The 24,166-nt window shown below is 37.9% G+C and overlaps 1 protein-coding gene and 1 non-coding gene across 4 annotated transcripts in view; one reads left to right on the forward strand and one right to left on the reverse strand.

Moving 5' to 3' along the window:
- Positions 1–24,166, forward strand: part of LOC118019903 (protein bicaudal C homolog 1) — a 279,876-nt gene that overhangs the window by 118,879 nt on the left and 136,831 nt on the right. The gene's annotated exons all lie outside the window — the stretch shown is intronic.
- LOC118020202 lies at positions 19,645–19,792 on the reverse strand. The gene has a single exon (XR_004681833.1). It is a non-coding gene; the product is annotated as a U4 spliceosomal RNA (small nuclear RNA).

Genomic DNA, 24,166 nt, shown 5'->3' on the forward strand with positions numbered 1-24,166 from the left:
GGAACACTGTTTCTGAATAGTTTAAGCAATGACAGCTGCCGAAAGGACATGTTGGTGGCGCCTTCATGCCCTGGCTAGTCAAATACTGATCAGTCTTACAGAGACTAAGCAATTGTAATTTTAGGTTCCAATAATACAGTGAAGGTTATCCCTTGTATTTTAGGAAACCAATACCTTTTACACTTTCAATGAAGAATTAATTGGCCACATGGTTAATAATGTGGTTATAGAGAGAACTTCACATAAGGGAGGTGTGTGTGTGTGTATGTGTGTGTGGTAAAATACACATAATATAACATTTACCATTTTAATCATGTTAGTTTACATGTTTAAGTATACAATTCAGTGGCATTAAGTACATGCACATTTTTGTGCTACTTTAAGAGATTCTTGCTGTGAAATAACATCCTACCTGAATTGATATTTGACATTAAGATGGCCATATATTTATAAAGAATATAGGGACAAAAATATAAAATTGAATCGCAGGTATAAATTATTTTGCTGGAAAGATAAAATTTGAAATTATAATAGCATTGTTGCAAATTTACAGTAAAGCTGGAATAGCCAGGGCTCTTAGAGGCCAGCGTTGCACACTTAAATGAACAGTAACTGGCTACTCTAAAGCTGGCATTTAGAATTATTAAGGAGTTAGTAGGTGCTTGAGTGCCTAGAAAGAAGTACAAGAGGGTCTCTGCATTTTGTGAGGGGTGGGATAGGCATAGACATGAACGGCAGCTGCTCCCTGTGGCTTCTTAGTCCCACGTTGTGAAAGATGCTGGTGGACAGGAGCAGAGTGCTGTCACGTGGAGCACTTAGCCTGTCTTCCCTGAAATGTTTATTACATCCGTGTGTTTTGTGTTCTGGGATGAAGCATAGTGACTCTGGTAGGGCAGAGGAGGGGGTCGGAGAGAGGAGTTCTAGGCTGGCTTTATTCCTGGAACTTTGTGGAACTTTTTCTGTAATGAGTTCCTGATGACTTGAGAACATCTCAAAGCCTTGCCTTCATGTCTGGCCTGTACAGTCACCATTTCAATTACACTTGTCTGGCTTGTTGTCCTCTGTGCAATGAGTGGTCTTGCAGGAAAATGTGGTTGAGTGTACAACCCAACATTTAATTGGACAAATCAGCAAAAACACCCCTGCTTGTAAAAATATGGACCATTCATTGTATTATTATTATTTTTTTAGAGATTTATTTATTTATTTTAGAGAGCGAGTGTGGGGGTGGGCAGGGGCAGAAGGAGAGAGAGAGAGAGAGAGAGAGAGAGAGAGAGAAGCAGACTACTTGCTGAGCACAAAGCTTGATGTGGGGCTCTATCCCAGGACCCTGAGATCAAGACCTGAGCCAAAACCAAGAGTCAGTCACTCAACTGGCTGCACCACCCAGGTGCCCCTCATTTGTATCAGTCATCCACCTTAATGCCTCCCAAGAGTTATTTACTAATGGGGCTTGTGAACCAGGTCTCTCTTCTCTTAGACACCACTCAACGAAATTTTGTGTTTCCTGGCTTTCTCACCTAATCATTATTTATTTATTTTTTTTATTTTTTTCTCCCATTTTTTTTTATTCTTATGTTAATCCCCATACATTACAACATTAGTTTTAAATGAAGTGTTCCATGATTCATTGTTTGTGCATAACACCCAGTGCTCCATGCAGAATGTGCCCTCCTCAATACCCACCACCAGGCTAACCCGTCCTCCCACCCCCCTCCCCTCTAGAACCCTGTTTGTTTTTCAGAGTCCATCGTCTCTCATGGTTCGTCTACCCCTCCGATTTCCCCCGCTTCATTCTTCCCCTCCCGCTACCTTCTTCTTCTTCTTCTTTTTTTTTTTTTCTTAACATATATTGCATCGTTTGTTTCAGAGGTACAGATCTGAGATTCAACAGTCTTGCACAATTCACAGCGCTTACCAGAGCACATACCCTCCCCAGTGTCTATCACCCAGTCCCCCCATCCCTCCACCCCACCCCCAACTCCAACAACACTCAGTTTGTTTCCTGCGTCACCTAATCATTATTTAAAGGGAAGCTAAGTTGGCTTTCTCAGCTTAAAGCTGGGAAATTGAAATCCCTATGATTGATCAGTTTTCTGAAGGCTTTCTGATGGTGCCACTCTCAGATTGGGTGGGAGCATTCTAGGGAGGGATAACGTTGTCCCTAAAGGGACAACTACATGCATCTAGGAGCATTTGGCTACATTCAGTGATTTGAAGTATCCTCCTTTGATTGCAGAGCTCTTCGCAGGCTTCTTCCTTTGCATCCAGTTTTGTCAAGCTTCCCAGATATTTCCTGAAGCACTTTACTCCCTTGTCGTGTATCACCATGTATCTGTCAGAGAAACATTTTTGTTACTGCCAAACCTGAGTTTGGCTGGATGAGGTTGAATTCTTATATTTTAATGTGAATTCTGAATGGCAGAGTGGCTAAACTTTAAGATACATCATGTTACCCCTTGTTTCAAAAACAGATACGAAGTGGCCTAATAATCTACATGAGTAGCACAGACTACAAAATAAATGCAAGCGGAAATAGCTGTGAAGGGAAAATAGAAGTTGGAAAATAGTTTGATGTGAGGAACAATAAGGTTTGTATACAATACATCAGAATGTCAGCTTCCCCCATGGCCAAAGCTGAAAAGGAAACCTCACCAGTTATAAGAATCACAAGGTCCATAAGGTTAAAACCGAGTCAGTGGCTCAGGAAGATCACAGGCTTACTTGCTACAGGAACCTTGGAAGACCTGTGGATTTGCTAAAGGAGACACCGCTGCATGTGTCTGGTGGCATATGTTGTCAACAGCAGCTACCCCAGCTGCTGCACTATGGTTCTTTCTTGTTACGTCTCAGTATAGAAAAAATAAACTTTCTTCTTCAGGGCTGAAGCAATTCTACAAAGGTTAGAAATTAAGACTATCTAGGATGACCTATACAACTATGAATATGTATATTCTGTGAATAGTACTTCTCACAAATGAGTTAGATAAAATGGTTATCTAGCTTTTATTATTACTTGTTAATTTTTGTTACTAATAATTCTATCAGTAGCACCACTTATAACACATAGCTACCCTTTTCCAAGTACCTCCGACGTGTCAGACATTGTACTAAGGCACTTGCTGCGGAAGAGATCTCTTAATCCCCACAGAAACCCTGTAGCTCGATTCTTATTTTAGAGAAAGGAAATTGGCTCAGAGAATGTGACTGACTTGGCCAGGTTCGCACTGCTGTTGCTGCCTGCGCGCCTTGCACTGACTCCGCCACCTGAGACCAAGACGTTGTTGTGCGGGGGAGACAGTTTAGCTCTTCTGAGCCAACTCTCATAAAAAAGAGCAGCCTTTTCTCACATGAGCCCAAGCAGCACAGAAATAGACCCCTGGCCGCCCTGTGCCTGGGATGCCTCTGTTTTCCGCTCAGCCCCGTGTGTGTTGCGTTTGGGCTCGTGGCGTTCTGCAACTGGCTCCCTTTAAGACTCCTTAGAGTTGTGCATCCAGGGCCACGTGACAGGGATTGGAACTAGAGAAGAACAGTATTTTCTTTGACTTTTAAATATTCTTTAGCTTTGAATATATAATTGAGTTTCATTTGGCTAATGCTGTCAGGAAGGGCAGTCTTATAAAAAGGAAAAAAAATAGCATTCCATGTAAAGAGATTTGAAATCTGATATTCCTACCATGTCCTCTTGATTAAAACTTTAAATTAAAAACAATGTAGAGATTATCTCCTTCCATCATTTTGACAGTATAGTGTATGTTCAAAAATATCTTTAGTATGCCCATATGTATTTTAAGCCAGAGACAATGTTACTTTTAAATGTAAACTTTTAATAACAAAGGTTTCATCTGTGTTTAAACAAAGCATTTGCTTTATATGGACAGAAGGCATCCCCCCCTAACACAGACAATTTGTTGTGCCTTTGGTCAAGGTAAGGAAGCTGATGATAAGTTTTTAAGAGGGAAAAGGTATGCAGTTAGAACCATATTGGCAGTTTGGCAGTTATTTATTTTTCCAGGGTGAACATGCTTTCAGAAATTGCCAGTAGTTGCTAGGCAGGCTTCAACAAACACAAAGGACATTACCCAAGTGTCCAACCTGGCTGGTTTCTCAATTTAAATTTTGTGAGCCTGGCTCAAAATGTAGTAAACTCTATTACTATTTGAACTTGGAATACAGAATTGTGCCAGCAATCCCCTTGGCATCCTGAGGCCATAGTGAAGTTAATGTTCATCCCCAGGAGGCCAGCTGACTGACTTTAAGCACGGGCACACTGTCCAAGATCCAGGGCCAGGTCATTGGAACGGCCACGAAGGTGAATGGAAACTATATGAAGAAAACAAGTCCATCCTGCCAGGAGCACTTGCCTTTTCATTTGGTGCTTTCCTTTCCGATTACTGGATTTTCCTGCTGAGTATATGCTAGCTTTTGTAGCTTTCTCTTTCTTCTGGCACATGTACAAAATTTTCATACACCCAGTTATACTCAGTCCTTTGCTTAAATAACTTTTGTAGATAAATTTGGAGCAATGCCAGTGAAGCTGAAGAAATACATGTTCCTCTGGAATAGAACGAGATGGGCAAAGATTTTTGAAAATAATTCTGTAACCATAGGTCTGTCCATTTACTTATCTTTGTTTTCTTTTGTTTTGCACTGCCTCTCCAGGCCAACTTTTCCTAAGAACAGTGCTGTGCCATTTACTATTAGATGAGAAATGCAGACTAATTATGAAGTCTAAAAGTTTAAAAGACAGCACCTTTTAAATATGTCAATCATACTAAGGGCAAAATGCTGATAAATATAACTTTCAGCTTTCCCAAATGGACTAAACATGCAGAGTTGGGATAATAATAAGAATGTGAGATATGAAGTTTATCTTGATCTATATTGGGAGTCAGTAGCCTATTATTTAGGCTAAAATTCTCTATAATACACTAACAGAATTAGCTTTACCATGTTTCCTAGTGAGGTATGACTATCATACATCCTTCCAAATAGGCTTAGGGTCTTGTAGGCTGCCTGCATTACCTGTTTGAGTATCATTACATTTAAATGAGGCTGTGATGGTTATTGTAATGATGGATTTCCTTCTGTATGTGTGAACGCTCATTGCTAATAACCCTTTTTCTTTAGCCTTCTGTATCTGGAACATTTTGATTGGGGCTAGCATGGTATCTGTGTGTCTCCCGCGCAGAACCTTTTAGGAAACTCACAGTAGAAATAATGGAAGAAACAATGTTATCTTAGGCCATGGGTAGATCTCTTGTGAAAAATGCCACGGGTAGTGCTACATTTGGGAGACAAGGTCTTTCTTGCCAGCTTCTGAATTAATGCTAACTACTTATCTGTTTTAGGGAGTTTACATTGCTAGTTTTAAATACAACAGAAAATGTTTCTTTTCATAAATTTATATTCTATTTGGAAAAAATAGCTTTTTTTTTTTTAAAGTAAAAATGGTATGCACTCATTAAAAAAAAAAAAAAAGGACAGAAAAGTACAGAGCAGAAACTAAATAAAGAACAGCCAGATTCCTCTTCAACAGTAGTGTGCACATTTTGGAAGCATCTCTCTAATTCTCTTCCTATGATAGATATACCTATATATAGCTTTATTTATTTCATTTACTTTGTAAACTAGTCTGTATTCTGCTTTTTCTAGCTAGCCATCAACATTTCTTGTTCATAAATAAATATTTACAACATTCTGTTTGGTGATCATGGAATCACTTAAACATTTTTCCAATAAAAATATGAAAATGTTTTATTTAATTAGAAAAGTAGCATTAGGCATTGAGTATTTGCCTGTAGTGACCATTGAAAAGAGAGGATGTCAAACTTTTGCTGAAAGAAATCCCATTAATAAAGCATTGAAATTACATTGTTTTAGGAAATAACGGATGTCAAAATCTGTTTGCTGCTTTAGAGAATCAAATCCTTGGCCTTTAGCTTAATTCAAAAATTTGAAAGAAACTAAGGGTAATTCGTGGGTTTAAGGAGTATTTTAACATACTATAACATACTAGTTATCTGGAATCCAGAAGAATGAATCATAGTGGTTATAGTATCAAAGACTGAAGGAGTGAAAATCCCAAGATGATTTTCCACACTCCTGAAAAACCATCATCTTCATAGTAATCTGTGTCTTTTGTCTTGTCAGCACTTTGAAAGATAAGACTTTTCCAAGTCACAAAACCTTCTTTGGCTACTCACACTTTTTTGTCTTGTTGATGGGGTAAAAAGGACTATCCTCACCATTACCAGAATGTGTACTTAAGGGATTCAAGAAGAACTTTCTCAAAAAAAAAAAAAAGAAAAAAAAGCGTGTCTGTGTGATCATGGGACAGTAGCATAGCTCTGCAAACATGAGACTAGCTTAAGTTTTCCAGGTCCCTTGGGTGTTTTGCTTTGACTAGAATTACAGAGAAAAATTGACAAGCAGTTCCATGATTGACTGATTTTCTAAGCGTTGTAAAGTGTTCAGAGGATACACTGCATTCAACAATCTATTTTCCAGATATAGCAACATTTTTTTCCAGCTTTAGGACATGCTGAGTTCTTTTTTCGACTTGATCTAGTGTTTTCATGCCTTATTTTAATTTGAAAAGGTTTTCGGAAGTAAACATGACACACTCAACTGCATTAAAAAAAAAAACAAACGAAAAATTACTTTGCCCTTTTCAAGTAAGCCACTAGGCCATCTCTAAGGTAAGTACTGGCACTTAGGACTGAGACCCTCTCCTACATTAGAGTATGGCTGAAGTCATCTGTTTTAGGAGCTTGTGGTACTTGGCAGTTTTAGATGCTCACAGTATATAAAAATATTCCCAACAACTGTCCCCCTCTGAGCTGTGCTCTCATATCATCACAGTGCACATGGAGTCATGTCCCAATGAGTACAATCCCACATTGTACTCATCCTTCAACTTTTTCTTGTGCTCACCCATTGGAAATGCCATTTTCTCCTGCCCTTTGCCAGGGAAGCCTTTGAATCCAAGCCCTAAAAGGCATTTACCATACAGAGTTTTATTCCATGGCATGTACAACACTCTCGAGTGCTAGCCACTCTGCCATGACATCGGTTATTACTGTAGAGATGTCCCATTATTTCAGTGTTCAGTCTCTCTGTCCATCTCTGTCTCTCTCTGTCTCTCTCTCTCTCTCACACACACACCCTATATCTTTAACTGCCAGAACACTGAGGTACAGAATTCCTCTCCAATGTCAGAAATCCTTTCCATGGTCTGGGCCTAGGGCTGCTTGGTGCTCTTTGTCTCTCCTAATTATGATCACTTCTCATCACTTGCTTCTCTCTTTCCTTTCTGCTTTTATTCTTTTTCTTGGTGGTTCCCCTACGTAGGATTTGGGTAGGACCTTTTCCTGTTACCCCATAATTGGTAACTAGGATGCAGATTGAAGGGCCTATTTATGGCCCTGGCATTTTGAAGAGAGCTTTGGATAAACTGCCAACATTGAGTCTGCGTACTTCTTCACATTTGTTATCAGATGGCAGAAACTGCTCTGATACCCACAGCCAGCACTACACACCACCCCTCTTCCCTGCAAACCCCCTCCCTAGTAAGATTGAAGTGGGAAGAAAGAGGTGGAATATCCTTATGGAGGTTGAGCTGGGAAATGAGGTGGTTCTTTTAAGAGGTTAGGAGATTTTCTCTTGGGAGAAGGGACTTTTCAAGGAAATCTCTCAAAGATGGGGCACACTTCAAGAAGAGGAGACCAGTGTTTTATTACCTGGCGGCACAGCTGCTTAAGCAACAGTCTTGCTGGTGTGCCCCGGTGCCTATGTGAGACTGGACAAGACAACTGGGGAGAAGCTCTCCCATCATTTAGTGTGAGCCAAGTAGATACCACTGAAGGTAGCTGGGATTAAGCTGTCTCTCCAGTAACCCACGCATGAAGCCTGTCTACCAGGTGAGTAGAGTCCAGCGTCTGGAGACCATTAGGTATTCTGATGGTGTCAGGGGGCAAGGAGACATGAAGAATTTGGTTATCGCATCTCAGAGAAGTGTGCAGTGGGAGCCTTCGTGGATGCCTCTCAGAAACTCTGCAAGAGCTACTTGCAGACCTTCCCTGTAGAGGCTGTCAGTAGCCAGTGAGTGGTAGAGAAGCACCAGAAAGTAGTGGAGAGAGGATCGCTGATGCACCCAGGTAAGTAAGGAGGCATTTGCTTTTTCTTCCCTTCCTTCTTCCCCCCAAATAGCTGATCTCCACTGGTGTATTATTCCATGGCATGTACAACTTTTATGTGTTAACTCATCTAATCCTCCAAACAACTCCATGATATAGGTTCTATCATTGTTCTCATTTTACATATACAGGAAACTAGGGCATGGAGAAATTTAGTACTGGGATTTTGGATCCACGTGGTCTGGCTCCCAAGACCATGTTATAACCACCATATCGTATTGTCTCACCACCTTAGATCATAGGAAATGATTTTCAATTTTTTTTTACTACAACCAGCATAAGAAATAGATACACATACATCCTGACCCACTACACGTCTACCTAAAAATAAATAAATGAAAAAAGTTTAATGAGGTAACACATGTAATACAACCTGATTTTTTTCTGTTTTCTGTTTCATTAAAAAAAAAAATGCTAGTTACCACCTACTGTATAGATGATCTGGAGCTCAGAAGAGGTTTGAAGGGATGAAAGAACATCTCCCCCTTCTCAGCGTACCTTCTCTCTCTGTCCCTCTCTCTCTGCTCCCCCTTCTCCCTTGCCTTCCTGAGTTTCCAGAGCTATAAATCTAGCTGGTCATAGACAGTGGGATTAACTCTGAATTGATTGTCAGATTGGAATGTTACACTGCCCTGGACTGAGTTTCTAATACTGAAAGTGACCAAATCTTTATGAACACTCACCTTCATGATAAGAGATGAGGAAGAGGGATTCCAGAGAGCACAGTTAAAAATAGTGATGGTGGGGTTCATGTTACTGTCTGAACAGTGATTCCATTGTGGGCTGGTTATATCAGGCTTCAGCTGTTTGGACTATATGGGTTGCAATCCAGCTAGGACAATCCTGTCTTCCATTGGTCACGCTTATCATCCATGGAACATTGGTTGCACTTTTCTTATACTCTGTCAGAGTGGAGCTGTTGGGTTCTGATTTCAGACCTCAAGCTATTTTGTGTTATTAGCCCAGATCAGGTTTTATTGAAATGGCTTATTTTGTTAATTCAGATTTATTGATTACTCTGTTACTTATAGCATATCTATTTTTCCATTCCTCCTTGGTTTAGAATTTTTTTTTTCAATAAAACTCAGCCTCTTTAATGAGCTTTTATAGTCAACCTGGAGCTCCCTTTGTTAAAAATAAAAAATAAGTCAGGATGAAAAGATGTCTTAGGAAAAGATGAAACCAACTGCAGTTAGTCCTTGAAAATTTACAAGAAGTACAAATGTTAATGGCAAAACTTCTGTTAGAATTTGTTGAATCATGCTTTCTAGAGACCAAAAAATTATTGGGCTCCCTCTTCACCCCACCCCCAACTTACAAGTGACTTTTGTAGGTGATGAGGAGTGCCTACCTTAAATACTTTCCAGACTAAAATGATTGTGACCAGACTCTAAGCTTTGTGACCTTAATCACCCATTTGGGAGTTTGGAATGAAGCCAGACTCTTCTCCAAGGGAGATTTTGGCCTTCCTTGCATGTACTTCTGCAGCCCAGTGAGATGGGTTGTCTGTCTCTCTTTTATCTGGCACTGGGCCATCAGCCTGTATTGGGAGAGACTGTGAGCAGTGAAGTCCCAGCACACACCAGTATTGTGGAGGCTCCCACCCCATCACGGACTGGACTTTTATGAGGAACCACTGGGGAAATTTCCTGCAGATCTTACAACCAGCAGCCTCTGTGCTTCCATCCTGAAGAACTGGCTTACTTTTTAGCGTATGGACACTGTGAATCCTGTGCAGATGTGGTTTCTCTCCTTGCTTGTGGGAGGCAGGGATCAATTTTCAGCCTAAGATAGTGGTGTGTAATTCTGTGTTCCAATCTTCGCACTGGCTTTATTATTCTCTTTACCTAGTATTCCTTCTGGGATTTTCTCAAGTTTTTCATTTGATGCTTTTGTTTCCTATGTGCTTTTTAATAAACCTCCAATCCTCATGGTAAAGTACTTGTATCCAGAGTGCTTTTACATGTGTTTTTAAAGCTTTAGCCTTTAAAAAAAAAAATCTGCCTTAAATAGTGGTTATGATTGAAAATAAATTATGGTCCCCAATTTATAGTGGAAGAGCAGAACTATAACTTTTCTACACACCTTGCAATCTTGTTCGAGGTTTGGCAGGGTGGGCATGATTAAAATAAGAATGAATTTTTCTTGAGATAACAAGATTGAGATAATTGAAAGGTCATGTTAATTACTTAGTAGAATCAGCTGATACTAAGTTGTAAGGAAACACCCAGAGGGGCATTCCAAATTCAGTAATGAATTGGGACAGAAAGCATATTTAAAATTCATACTTAACAGTTCAGAAAAGAAAGGTGGAATGAGAAGAGTTTGTACTGAGAAGCAAGGGAAACATTAATTAGCTGTGTTACTTTGAGAAGCCATTTTCCCTTTTATAAATTGGTCGTCTCATTTATTAAATGAAGGAATTAGATTGAGTGAACATAACAATTCTGCCAACTCTAACGTTTTCTGATTTTTCAAATGCAGTTAAAATAGGACTTTGAAAAGAGACCATCAGTACTTGTTTAAATGGAAATTTGAGAGTCCTGAGTTTTGAGGCCTTTACTGGTACCTCGATTAACATATAAATCCACAAACCCTCACTGCTGTCACATGGCACAATGTTTGGACCTCCAGACCCAGAATAGGGTGTTTTTCTCATAAACTTGAGTGTATAGTAAAGCAAATGAAGTACATGGTGTATGCACACACATGCTTGCATGTGTGATTATAGTGCTTACCAGGGAGGTTATACTAACTGCTAGTCATGTTTTTGGTGAGCTTTGATATGCCCACATAGGTATTCAGTAAAGGTTTATTGTTTTGACTTGGTATTTTACAGCAGTATCCATTTAAAATGTTCAATTATATAATGCCTTGTTACTTTACTTTGGAATTAATTTTTAAAAAATGTATAGAGATGTAACATTTTAAAGTTGGAAGGGACCTTAGAGTATTACCTTGTTAAACATTTTTGTTTAATGATTTCTGGGGAAGGATGTTTAATATTGATAATGTCTGGTATGATGTAGCTTGTTTTTTCTTATTTATGTGATCACAGAACTTTTAAACATTCTGTATGTATAGTAAAAGAAAATAAGTATAGCTGGAGCTTAGTGTTCCTTTCTACCTTTTCTCAAGTGAGTGCTTGCTATCGGTAGAAGGCTTCATAATTTGCAATTTGTACACATGAAGGCCGAGCAGAAGTTTCCTTGATAGCCTGCTGCATATACTAGAACATTTTGGCCATGCCAATAAAGATTTTAGCCACTAGTATAAGAGACATGGCAGAAAAGAGATTAATATACTAAGCCACACAGTAGTGCATAGTTACTGCCTAATCACTGATTACTTTTAATAAGGTGAGTGAGAATATTGTATTTAAAAGACAAGTTATTCTCTAAAATGTGGAGTATATTTAGTCAAGGTGAGTGAATCTTGATGTTTTGTCCTGCTGATGGGAGCTGCCATATTTCACAAAAGAGAATGCCTTTTCCCTGAGATGGGCAGACACAAACACTGCCCTGAATTTGGCCAAGTAGCCAGAAATAGTTTTAGGATTCATGGAGTTGTCTCCAAAATTCCAGGGATATTGCATCATCTTCATGGGTCTGGTTTGTTTTCAGTTCTTTCTGAAACTGAGCCCTGCTGGTGGGATAAATACTCAATAAATCACACTCACACTAAGACTTGCACACCAAAGACAGTAGCAGAAATTTAAAGCTCCTTTCAGAAGCATCAAACTTCTCTTCTGAAGTGTGGCTTTTTTTCCCCCCTTGAAAATGTAGTTTAGCATCTCTTCAAAGTATGCAGTGTTTAAACTCAAAATAGTCCAGCGTGGGAAATTGACAGAGTCAAGTCTTCATTTGCCCTCTGTTCAGTCCACAGGTCTTTTTGAATCAGGGTACTGTGTATCCTTTATCAAGTGTCATTGCTCTTGCTTGTTCCAGCAAGTATATGCTTAGCATGCACAGATTTTGACCTCAGTAAGATAACATCATTTTTTAAATCACAGGATTCTAAGTTTGGTCTTCCAGAATTTTTATTCCTTAAGTTCCTTGATCTGAGAACAACTCTGTTAATTTCTTCGTTTTCATAAGCAGCTGAAAGAATTAAAATAAATGACATCTTCACACACTGCCAAGACTACTTCCAACCTTCAGTAAATTACAGATGGTTAGTTAGTTGTATCTGGGCATGCAGACAATTTACAATCTTGACAATGTCTCCATGACTTACAGTGTTAAATATTTATTGAACATCTATTATGAGCTGGGCACTGACCAGGACTTGGGATCTGCCTGATAATTTAAGTACCTCTGCCTTTTGCACTAGCCTCATTTTCCAACCTTTTCTATCTCAGCATCTTTATACTAACCACGTGCTGGTGCCAAATCGGCTGCTAGCTGTTCTCTGAATGCACTTAGTCCTGTCATTCCATCCATCTTGAATGTTCTTCTGACTCTTGCTTGTTGATGCGTTATTTTTGAAAGGCCAACTTAAATGCCATCTTTTTCATAAAATCATCCCTAATCACTGGGAGCTAGAAGTGATCCTTCATGTGCTCTGTGTTATGCACTGTCTGTCCCTTATTGGAGTTTTCATTTGCATGCAACACTGCATTGTATTATAATAGAGGTGCTATATCCAGATAAAGGCAGGGATTGCTCTTTTGCATTTTTTGTATGTTCCAAAGGAAAGTGCCCCGTGGTAGTTTTTATGTCATGGTAGGACTCAGTGTCATCGAATGAATGAACATTCCTGTGATGTACATGCACCTACTTAATATACACAGTGATTTTGGAGAAGAGTGGGAATAGTCTGGAGCCACTGAAGTTACCTTAGTGTAAGAAGATTTCTTGAATGTTGAAACGGTCCCTGACTTACAATGGTTTGACCTAAGATTTTTTGCCTTTACGGTGGTGCAAGGGTGATACTCATTCAGTAGAAGTCAGGCTTCAGTTCTGAATTTGGATCTTTTCCCTGGGCTGGTGATGTGTGGCACGGTGCTCTCTGGTGACACTGGGCGGTAGCAGTGAGCCTCAGCTCCCAGTCAGCCACGCAGCCACCAGAGGGAACTACTGATGCACTTGTACCATTCTGTGCCCATGCATCCAACCTCCTTCACTTCCCACAGAATTCAATAGATTACATGAGGTGCCCAGTACTTTATTATAAAATAGGCTTTGTGTTAGATGACTTTGGCCAACTAGGCTAATGTAAGTGTTCTGAGCATGTTCAAGGTAGGCTGAGGCTAAGCTCTGATTTTGGTAGTTTATGTGTATCAAAGGCATTTCCAACTTAGGATATTTTCAATTTACAACAGGCTTGTTGGGTTGTAACCCCATTGTAAGTTGAGGAAGAGCTGCAAAAATGTTGGGTGTATGTTAATTTAAATGTTTGCCTAGTTACTATGTTTATAAGATTCCAAATTCAAAAATGTATAAAAATGTACATATAAAGTTAAAAAATCTTCAGTCTCTCTTCCCTTACCCACATTCTAGTTTGTTAACTTTATTGCTTTATTGTTAACTTTAACAATATATCTGGGAATCTATTCCAACTGAATATAAACATTACCCTCATTTTTTTCTTCCTGCTGCATATTACATGTTATTACATTGTATGGATGCAGTTTAAGTTATTTCAACTGGTCCCCCACTGGGGAACCTTTTAGCTATTTACAACTGTTTATTGTTACAGAAATGAATTTTCAGCCATTTGCGAAAGGAGGAGAGAAGAAAAAAACTAGAAGAGGTATAAAATCTTGAACAAAGAGAATATTCTCTGAACATAGAGACCGTTTCAATAAGGTCCAGCTTGTTTTATAGAATTTTCTTTTTTATTAAAAACAAACTAAAATTTAAGTTTTAAAGAGCCACTTAAAAACCCTTTTGGCACAAGACAAGTCAGTTATATTTGCTCATTTTGTTTCCTATTTAAATTGAAATTTTATTTGTAATTTCTGAGGATTCTGTGGGCAAATGTTTGTAATAATTTATATCCTTGTTTGAGGTCAAATTCAGTAATTGTTTTGTGGACCAATAGGCATTTGAGAGATTAAAGACTTGCTGTCCTATCATTATTAATATTTTACTTGCAATCTCTTTAGTGCTGTCTCTGGTAACAGTATCAGCAACCTCATCACTTGTGGTTGATCTTTGCAACTTCAGGTAGGTCACAGTTATTCAAGATTGCCTTCTTAAAAAATTTTCCATATGAAGAGTTATGTTCTGCAAATAGACATGTGAAGTTATGTTAAATAGTTTTAGCGGCAGTATCAACCATTTATTGAGCAACTACTGTGTATTGTAGAGTGCAAATTTGATGGGTTCTCCTAGGTGCATTAAACACTGACCTCTGATTTCCACCCCACAGAGATTTAATTGAGGTAATTCAGGTGTTGGGATTTTTAGCAAACTCTCCCCAGGGATTATTTATTAATAAGTTGTTTCTATTTTAAAATAGTTTTGGACTTCCAAAAATGTTGCAAAGACCTCTCACACTCCTATGACCCAGATTCCCAGTTATTAATATTTTACTGAACTTTCTCCCTTTCTCTTAATCTATGTAGTCTTTTTTCTGACATGATGCTCCATCACCCCTAAGTGAGGTTGGTATTGTTACCAGAGACGGCACAGTCAGAGAGGATGGGAAGGTGTGGAAAATTGTTATCATCAGGAAATCAACGTTACACAAAACCACCATGTAATCCACACATCCCACTCCAGTTTCACCAAATCCCCCCAATAGTGTCTCTTTTTCCCCTTCCTGGTCCAGAATCATATACAAGAATACGTGGTTGAATTTAGTTGTCATGTCTGTCTGTCTTCTTCACTGTAGAATCCATTCCTCAGTCTTTTCCCTGTTTCTCATGTCTGTGAAGGCCTTTCATTCTGTACAACCCTTGATTGGACCATCCAGTGTTTTTTCACAGCCAGACTCAGGCTCTGCTTTCTTGGCAGGAATAATGCCATGCTCTTTTCAGGGTATCACATCGGGAAGCATACTGTGTCAGTCTGTTTCACCACTGGTGATATTAAATGTGATCACCTGCTCAAGTTGACTTTCTCCATTATCACCCTTATCCCCTTTGTATTTAACTAGTATTTTGTAAGGAGATGTTCCCATATTATGCCACTATCCTGTTCTTCATCAAATCTCCACCTACAAGTCCTAGCATTCATTGATGGCTTCTTTTTTTTTTTTTTAAAGACTGCTGTGATAGTTGCTGAATGGTAATTATTTTCATTATTCCATCCATATCTGTTAGTTGATATCCTATAAGAAAGAGCTTTCTTTCCTATTTATCAATTTATTTATTCATTTACTTATTCATATCAATATGGATTTATGGATTCCCCCTTTATTCAATGGATTGTAATTTGATAATCTCATTATTTTGATACTCAAATTGTCCTAGATTTGAGCCCTTCCAGGTTGGCTCCTGTTTTTGTTTCTTTGTTTGTTTTTGACACATTCCTATCATTCTTTGAACATTTTCCTACTTTCTGGGACAAGATGTTCCGGGTTTATCTTGTACTTCCCCGCCCTGACCCTCGTTCTTTTGAGTAGAAGGTGGTAACTAGAATCACGATCTGGGTCTCAGTGCTGGGTGCTAGTAGGCCCTCTCAGCAGACAGAACTAGGAAATGTATATATGTATGCACAATACACATATGTATATCTGTGACTGTTTCTATACCTGTGTCTGTATTGTATAACTTTAGAAAAATGTTTATTCTGTTCATTCAGATTCTAACCCAGTACCTCCAGTGCTTTTTCTAGCCTTCACCTCTTTTCCAGAAATTGAGAAAGCTAGCTCCCATTCTCCTCAGTATATTACTTTTGTGCCCAATTAAATTCTGCTTAATGTAACCAGTGTTCCAGCTACTCAGGAAATCCTCCTTCCTCGGCCACCTTCGTGCTCCCCCACTCAACCCCTTTCCTTAGCTGCCAGACATGTCGCCTAAGATGCCCCTGCATGGCACCCCCTCCCATCATGGTCCCACTTCCTTGATCTTTTGCACCTTCGTGCCAGGAAGGAGGAGAAGGGAAGAGGAAGAGAAAAGGTCCCCCCAGGTGATTTAATGTGATGCCAAGTTGAAAATCACTGTATTTAACATGTTACATGCATTGTCTTTTTAAATATTTCAAACCATATATTCTTTCCTCGTAAAATTTGAGATTTAAGAAAAATATGTCTTTATGGTAAGATTCTCTTTTTAATAATTTGTCCATTTTTCCCATACATAGAATAGAGGTAAATTTTTTAGTCCTGAGACTGTAGTGGGGGTATTGATAGCTGGATTTTTATTTTAGTGTTTTAAATTTCCTTGATGGTAATAGGACAGGGTTTCTAAAATGACATGATTTGGGGGGGTGCCTGGGTGGGTCAGTCAGTTAAGCGTCTGACTCTTGGTTTTGGCTCAGGTCATAATCTTATGGGTCATGAGATTGAGCTGCACATCAGGCTAAGCACTCAGCGGGGAGTCTGCTTGAATATTCTCTCCCTCTGCCCCTCCCCCAACTTGCATGTGCTCACACTTGCGCTCTCTCTTTCTTTCTGTCTCTCTCAAATAAATAAAATTAAAAAAAATTTAAATGACATGATATGGCATATTAGTAGCAACCCGGCGCTGTCAGGTTTTTTAAGGAAGAGATTCTTTTCTTCAAATTCATGACATTAAAAGGGCTCACATACTGAACTTGGATTTTTCTTTTCACTTCTGAAATGTCTCATGCTTCTCTCTGCTTCTTCACTAAATTCAGAAGCATCGATGTCAAGAGGTTCCATGTTCCTTCTCCCTGGAGTTTAGAAATGGCATTTTAAAAGAGCTCAGGCACCCCCTACCCCAATCACAGCCACTTCAGGAAATCTGAAGGGAGAAATGGTCTGGAGCCACTGGCCTAGATTGTTAAGTATCAAAGCCCAAAGCCCATTATAGTTAGAAGAATCCTAAGAGTGATCTAAAGCTAAATTCCATTGCTGTGTGATTCATGATGATCTAATAAGACTTTTCATCTGTTTTCCATTTTCTGAAGATTGTTAAGTTGGTTGCTATTATCAACAGTGTTTAGGTTTAAACAATTAAAATTAAGGTATAGAGTTACCTGTGTATGTCACGTGCTGGTTTTGCTCATTTGTTGGCACAAGCTCATCATGCAAAGGCTATATGGCACAAATTTACCTTAGATAATCTCTTACAGAGTGGAAAGTATCTGAAGTCAGTTGGAGGGTTACTGAGTACTTTAAAATTTCACTTACTTAAAAAGTGGGATTAAGTATTCTTGAATTTCTACAGATTTAAAATCTGATATAATTTGGATTTTCACATATGAGGCTTTGTAGTATTATTCATTTGACCAAAGATTAAATTTCATAACCTGGATTTGTTAGAATTTTGAAGGATGAAATCAAGAAAGCAAAGATAAACATTAGAGTGGAATTTGACAAAAATAGAGAAATATACTTTGAGAACTTTCATATTTTGGAATTCTAAACAATGAGCGATAAAAAGTTGCACTTCTTACATTCTGAATTTCTGTTCATTGTTTTCTCTGTAATGAGGTCCTTTGCAAGTCACATTCGGTCATGCAGCTCCATTATCTCGTGGGTCTATTTATGTTGAGGACAGCTATCATATTGTGTATCTGGAGAAAACTTTAGTGACTATGGAATTAATTATTAGCCCTTTTGAAGGCCAAAATACTATCAACACAGTTCATGGAAATATCCTACCAGAAAGATAATGTCCCGATGGCTTATAAAAAAAAAATTAAGATAGTGTTAAAGCACAAAAATGTATTTTTTCTAAAATTATCTACATGAATTGTACTATCTAAAATAGATTCTTGAACAAAAGGATATTTTCATTTTGGTTTTTGATTCTGGAAAGTGTATTTATTTTTCATAGGAATATTCTATTTTAAAATGCCTGAATTAACTAAACCTTTTCAGAGGATTTTCAAGTTTTCCACTAGTGATAAGGAAGTTAAATAAAGACTTTTAACTAAAAATGGGAATAATTTTGTTGTCCTTTAGTTCTTACATTAGAAATTTGAAACCAGAAGTCAGTTAAGTCTCCATAGCAATCATCTCTATTTACAAGATGAATAACACATTTCATTCCGGATGTTGGGAAAGTTCTTAAATAGTAAAAAACAAACCAAAACAAAACACAACAACCCCCCCCCCCCCCCAAATATCAGGTATTTTGACTAGAAACTCAGCCAGTATTTTACATTACAATGAGAAGGGCTGACATCACCACTGATTACTTCACAGCGAGCTTCTGAGTTCTTGTCTGTGGGAACACAGGAGAGAACTATTTTGTTGACATTGCAGATTCATATGGTTCACCCTAATATGTAATAAACTATCATGAGAAAATATAGGATATTTTGTCACAATCTGGTAAGAAGATGGAAAAAGTATTGTGTTCTGACAACATTCAGTCAGCATTTGAAAACTTGTGTTAAATGAGTTTTTGTTGCGTTTGTCCCCATCACTTTTCTGAAAATTCATACTGGTGCAGCTCATATGTTGTCTATCATAGTGCCTGCTGCATTGTACGCACTCAGTAAATATTTGTTGAATAAATAAATGAAATATATTTTTATTTGTATTGGTTTTGAAAATGCAAACTTCTGGGTTTTTATTAAAAGAACAGTTTCCTTCCCCTCAACTTCCAGTACCTGACAACCACTGATGTGTTTCTCTCCCTGCAGGTTTTCACAATGTCATATTGCTTAATCTACTGACATCAGGTGGAATCACATCATATGAGTAGCACCACACAGCATTTAGTCTTTGGTGTCTTTTTTAACTTAGACTAAATCTTTTTGAGATTCATCTGGGTTGTTGAGTGTATAGTAGTTTATTGCTTTGGTTCTGAGTAGTGGTCCATTGTGTAGATATACTAGTATTTCTTGTTGTTCATTCACCAGTGGATGGGCATTTGAATTGTTTATAGTTTAGGGCTATTATAAATGAATGTGCTGTAAAATCTACATCCAGGTCTGTGGACAAATATTTTCATTTCTCTTGAGTAAATGCCTTGGAATGGAATGGCTCGCTCCTTTGGGAAGTGTGTTTCACTTTATTGGATAGTGGTTCTATAATTTTGGATTCCCACCAGTGACATGTGAGAATTGCCATTGTTTACAGCCTTTCCAGCACTTGGTAATGTCTACCTTTTTAAGGTTAGCCAGTCTAGTGGGTATGTAGCAGTTTTTCCTTGTGGATTTATGTACATTTTTTTGAAGACTGATGATAAGCAGTTTATGTGCCTATTGGCCATTCATATGGTTTCTTTTGCTAAGTGTTCAAAATTTGGTAATAATTTTGGGTTATCTATTGAGTAGTAAGAGTTTTAGATACAGGTCCTTTATTGGATATATGATTTGTAAATATTTTTTTCCCAGTGTATGACTTTGTTCTACATTTCAGGCATTTTTATTTGACTCTTTCATAGTTTCATCACTCAGGTAAATACCCCTCCCTTCCAAAAGCACACATTGGTCATATTTTTCAATTAGCAATAATTTCGCCTCGGATAAACCTCATTGGCTACGATACTGCCACTGCGCAAAGCTGGTCATATTTTTCAATTAGATCCGTATCATATTTATAACTATTTTAAATGTCCCGTATGACATTTACAATATCTGGACCATGTTGGAGTCTGGCCCTGTTGATCATGTTATCTGTTAACACTGGCATAATTTTTCCTTTTTGTGTTTAGTAATTTTTTAATTGAATGTAAGGTATTGTGTGCTAAAGAACAATAGAGACTAAGGTAAATAGTATTAATACCCATAAATGGTCTCTTTTCTCCTTCAAGCTGTTAACATAAGCAGTCGTGTCAATATTGTCAGTAGTTGTGCTAGATTTGAATTGTGTTGTTGCTATAGTTACTGTGAGTCCAGCACAAACTTCAAACTTATCCAGTGTTGAACTACTGTTACCTTGAGCTTAGTAGGAGGTCTGGAGTGCAGGGGAGTTTTCGTAGTATTCCTAATCTATGCCCGATTTTCATTCCACAGTGCACACCTGGGCCCCAAGGCTCTCTCTGTGTTCTTGCCTCTTCCCCAGCAGTGGGCTACTGCTGCTTGTTACTTGGGGCAAGGTCCTGGGCGGGGTGGGGGGGCGGCGTGGAGGGGTGGTGGAAGGTGGATTGGTACTTTCCCTTCTCCTCCAGCCTCAGTTTTAGTCAGGTCTTGTATGCCTGAGCTTCCGGAAAGGGCCTTTCTCAGTGTTCCTGTCCCTCTCATAACTGTTTTTAAAATCTGCGTGATGAGTTTTGATAGTGTCTTGTTCCTTCTACAGAGTTGTGATAAATTCTTTTATATCTTTAAGCATAAATATTCTATATCATATTGTAATACCTGCATTATTTTGGTGATCTTTTTCTGCAGCTTATTGTTTCTCCTAACTCACTACTCCTGGCTTTTCCCCTTGTATCTGTAGTGATTTTTGATTATAAGTTCATGGAATTTTATCCATGAAACTTATTTGAAAACTACTTTTAAATTGTTTTAAACTTTTTTAAAATTGTTTAAACTTTTTAATTCTGTCACCAAGAGAATTCTGTCACATAAATATATTTAGGAATTCTCAGGAGACTTTTTTCTTTTTTCTCATTCCACAAGGCAAAGCCAGACACTGTTGATCACTAACGGGGAGTTTTTATTTCAACCTTTGGGCTTTATGTGTTTCTGTTGTGAACTTTATTTTCTGTTCACTGAACATGGTTTGTTAAAATTCAGGCTATAGGCCACCAGGTAATAGAAATTTCTATGGCAAGTGCTGACTTCAGCCTTCACTTCCTATCATTTCTGATCTAAGGAATTTTCTTACTTTGAAAAATACATTTTTATATTTCACTCAGCATTTTAAGAAGCTTTCTACTTAAATGGCTTTATCTGAATATCCAGTTTACCCTGTTTCTAGAAGTGCAACTTTTATGTGCTATCTTCTCATACCTCTGGTGTAGCAGTTGATATATTGTATCATGATCATGTATTTTTTTTCAACCAAAACTAAAATTTTAATAGGTTGCTGAATGTGACTTTTTAGTTTTTGAATCCCTGACCAAACACAGAAAAGGTGGAAGGAGGTTGTATAAAGAACTTAGACTTTTCGTTTAAGTATATATTCAAATATTTATGAGCTGGAAATACATCAGCATTTATTAGCTGTGTGACCTTGGGCAAATTACCAACATTTTTAAAAGGTTTATTTATTTGTTTTAGAGAGAGTGCTTGAGCCAGGGTAGGGGCAGAGGGAGAGAGAGAATCTCTCCTAACACGGGGCTCTATCCCATGATCCCAAGATCATGGCCTGAGCCAAAATCAAGAGTCAGCTGCTCAACCAACTGAGCCACCCAGGTGCACCACAAATTACCTAGTTTTTAAGCCTCTTTCTTCACCTGTTGAATGGGATAGTGATGCCTACCTTTTTTAGGACTAAAAGACTGCAATTATTGTATATCTGAAACTAATATAACATTGTATATTAACTATACTGGATTAACAACAACAACAAAAGACTGTGATTAAACAAAGCAATCTACATAAAATCTCCTAGTCATGTCACATAGTAGGCATTCAAATGTTAATATCATCTTCCTCTCTTAAATACCTGATGAATTTTCCCTATGTTTTTCCCTTGAGTTCTTCCCAGCAAGGAATTTTAGTTAAGATAGTAAAAATATCTCAGCCATTTGCTCCTATTTAACCCGTTTTGTCTATTTAATGTTTGAATTCCTTTGACAAATATATTGGAAGTGATGACTTTTTCTGACTTTTCAATAATGAACTCGATCAAAGAGTTTCATGATTAGGGCATATGGAAAATTCTCAATTCAATTCAACTTGTCAGTTTTAAGGAAGGCACAGATTATTACTTTACCAAACTAGAATTTTATTTTCTAATTAATTGTTATGAGTTTTATACCTCTGTGGATTATAAACAAGATACAGAAAAAATTACTTATTCTCTTTGGCCATCTAGTCCTTTAAAAGCTAATTTGTAAAGTGGTGTTACTGTAATAGGGCTGTATGGTGACACTTTGCTGAGCACAGCATAAAGGTTCAGACTTGTGGAATTACTGTGTCATATACTTGAAACTAATGTAACATCGTGTGACAGTTGTACTTCAGTTTAAAAACTAATTTGTTAAGAATGACTTTTAAATTTAGTCTGGATACACAGTTTCTTACTGGCCATTGTGATGCTTCTTTTTTTAATTTAATTTTATTTTTATTTTATATATTTTTTATTATGTTGTGTTAATCACCATACATTACATCATTAGTTTTTGATGTAGATTTCCATGATTCATTGTTTGCGTATAACACCCAGTGCTCCATGCAATACGTGCCCTCCTTAATACCCATCACCAGGCTAACCCATCCCTCCACCCCCCTTCCCGTCTAGAACCCTCAGTTTGTTTCTCAGAGTCCATAGTCTCTCATGGTTTGTCTCCCCCTTCGATTTCCTCCCCTTCATTTTTCCCTTCCTGCTATCTTCTTCTTTCTTTCTTTCTTTCTTTCTTTTTTTTTTTAACATATAATGTATTATTTGTTTCAGAGGTACAGGTCTGTGATTCAACAGTCTTACACAATTCACAGCGCTCACCATAGCACATTGTGATGCTTCTTTACCAAACTTGAGACCACACTAATTATTTATTTATTTTTTTAGCAGAGATGTCAGGTGTTTGAGGGAATTTTATGAAGTCAGTTCTCATTTGTTCATTGTAATTATGAAAAAATATAGCATAAAGGGAAAGTCTCTAATACTCTGATTTTAGGAAGTAGTTTTAACTTCTCTGTTTAAGATTTTTCTCCTTTAAAAATCAGATGTGTTATCAAATATCTAAGACAAAACTTTTAAGTACTCTTTTTTCAGGCAGGGGGAGGGCAGCTCCTTTCCCTTCCTTCTTGTGGAATGGGCGAGGAACAGTGAAATTGGATAAAGGGTAGAGGTGGAGGGGAAAACCAGAAGTCTGACCATCCCTCATCAGTCTCTAAAAGATCAAAAGCACCTTTTAATGTAATTAAAATGTTCAGGTGAGTCTTTCTAGTTTGCATATGAGGGAATGGAGTGTCAGAGCGGTGACTTGCACTCATAAGAACATACAGCTAGTTAATTGCAGAACCAGGGCTGAAGGCCACTCCTGACTCAGCTGTGCAATTCTAAGCAAGATCTTTAATCTCTCCAAACTTGCTTTTCAAGTGTCAAATGGGGATCATGCCTGCTTTATAAGGTTGTATGGAGGAAGTGGAGATCATGTACATTTGTGTTTATGAAATGCTGATGTCTACCAGGTGCTCAATAAATGTTTGTTTCATCTTGGCTTACTATAAATTACTTTTTTTTTTGTGAACATAATAAATAAAAAATTTGGCAGTAAACACAGAATTGAATATTTTATGGTCTTCCACTTTTTAACAAAATGCATGGGGTGCAGACTGGAAGTAAAACTTGTTTTGAAAGATTCCCTGAATCATTTTAGTGTGAAAAAAATGGAAGTTTTCCATCATCTTTAGATGTTCTGATTTTGGTCAGTGCATTATTGCCTTGGGTCAGGTATACCAATTTATACATAAAGCATTTTTGAAGAATTTTCCTTGCCTTTTCTTTTGTGAATTGTTCTTATGCAAGCTTTGATCCTCACTGAATGACCTTATAAAAGAAAGGGAAATATCAATGAAGTTTAAAACCTACACTTTCCACTCAATTTTTTTTCCAGGTTAATTTACAGTGTTCTGAATCTCACCTTTGTGTTTGACCCTGGTTGAAAAACTCAAAATTTTTCTTGAGCACAACAATCTGATCCCACTAGTCACATTTGAGCTTTACACTACTTCCTTTGTCCTTTTAACAAACACACATTCCAAGGATTGCATCATTTTAAATGGTTGGAGTAAGTCGATATTCTTTTATTTGGGAAAACTGGGTTT

Source organism: Mirounga leonina, unplaced genomic scaffold (genome assembly GCF_011800145.1).
Source record: "Mirounga leonina isolate KUSES-001 unplaced genomic scaffold, KU_Mleo_1.0 Mir_109, whole genome shotgun sequence".
In the NCBI taxonomy this organism is placed as follows: domain Eukaryota; kingdom Metazoa; phylum Chordata; class Mammalia; order Carnivora; family Phocidae; genus Mirounga; species Mirounga leonina.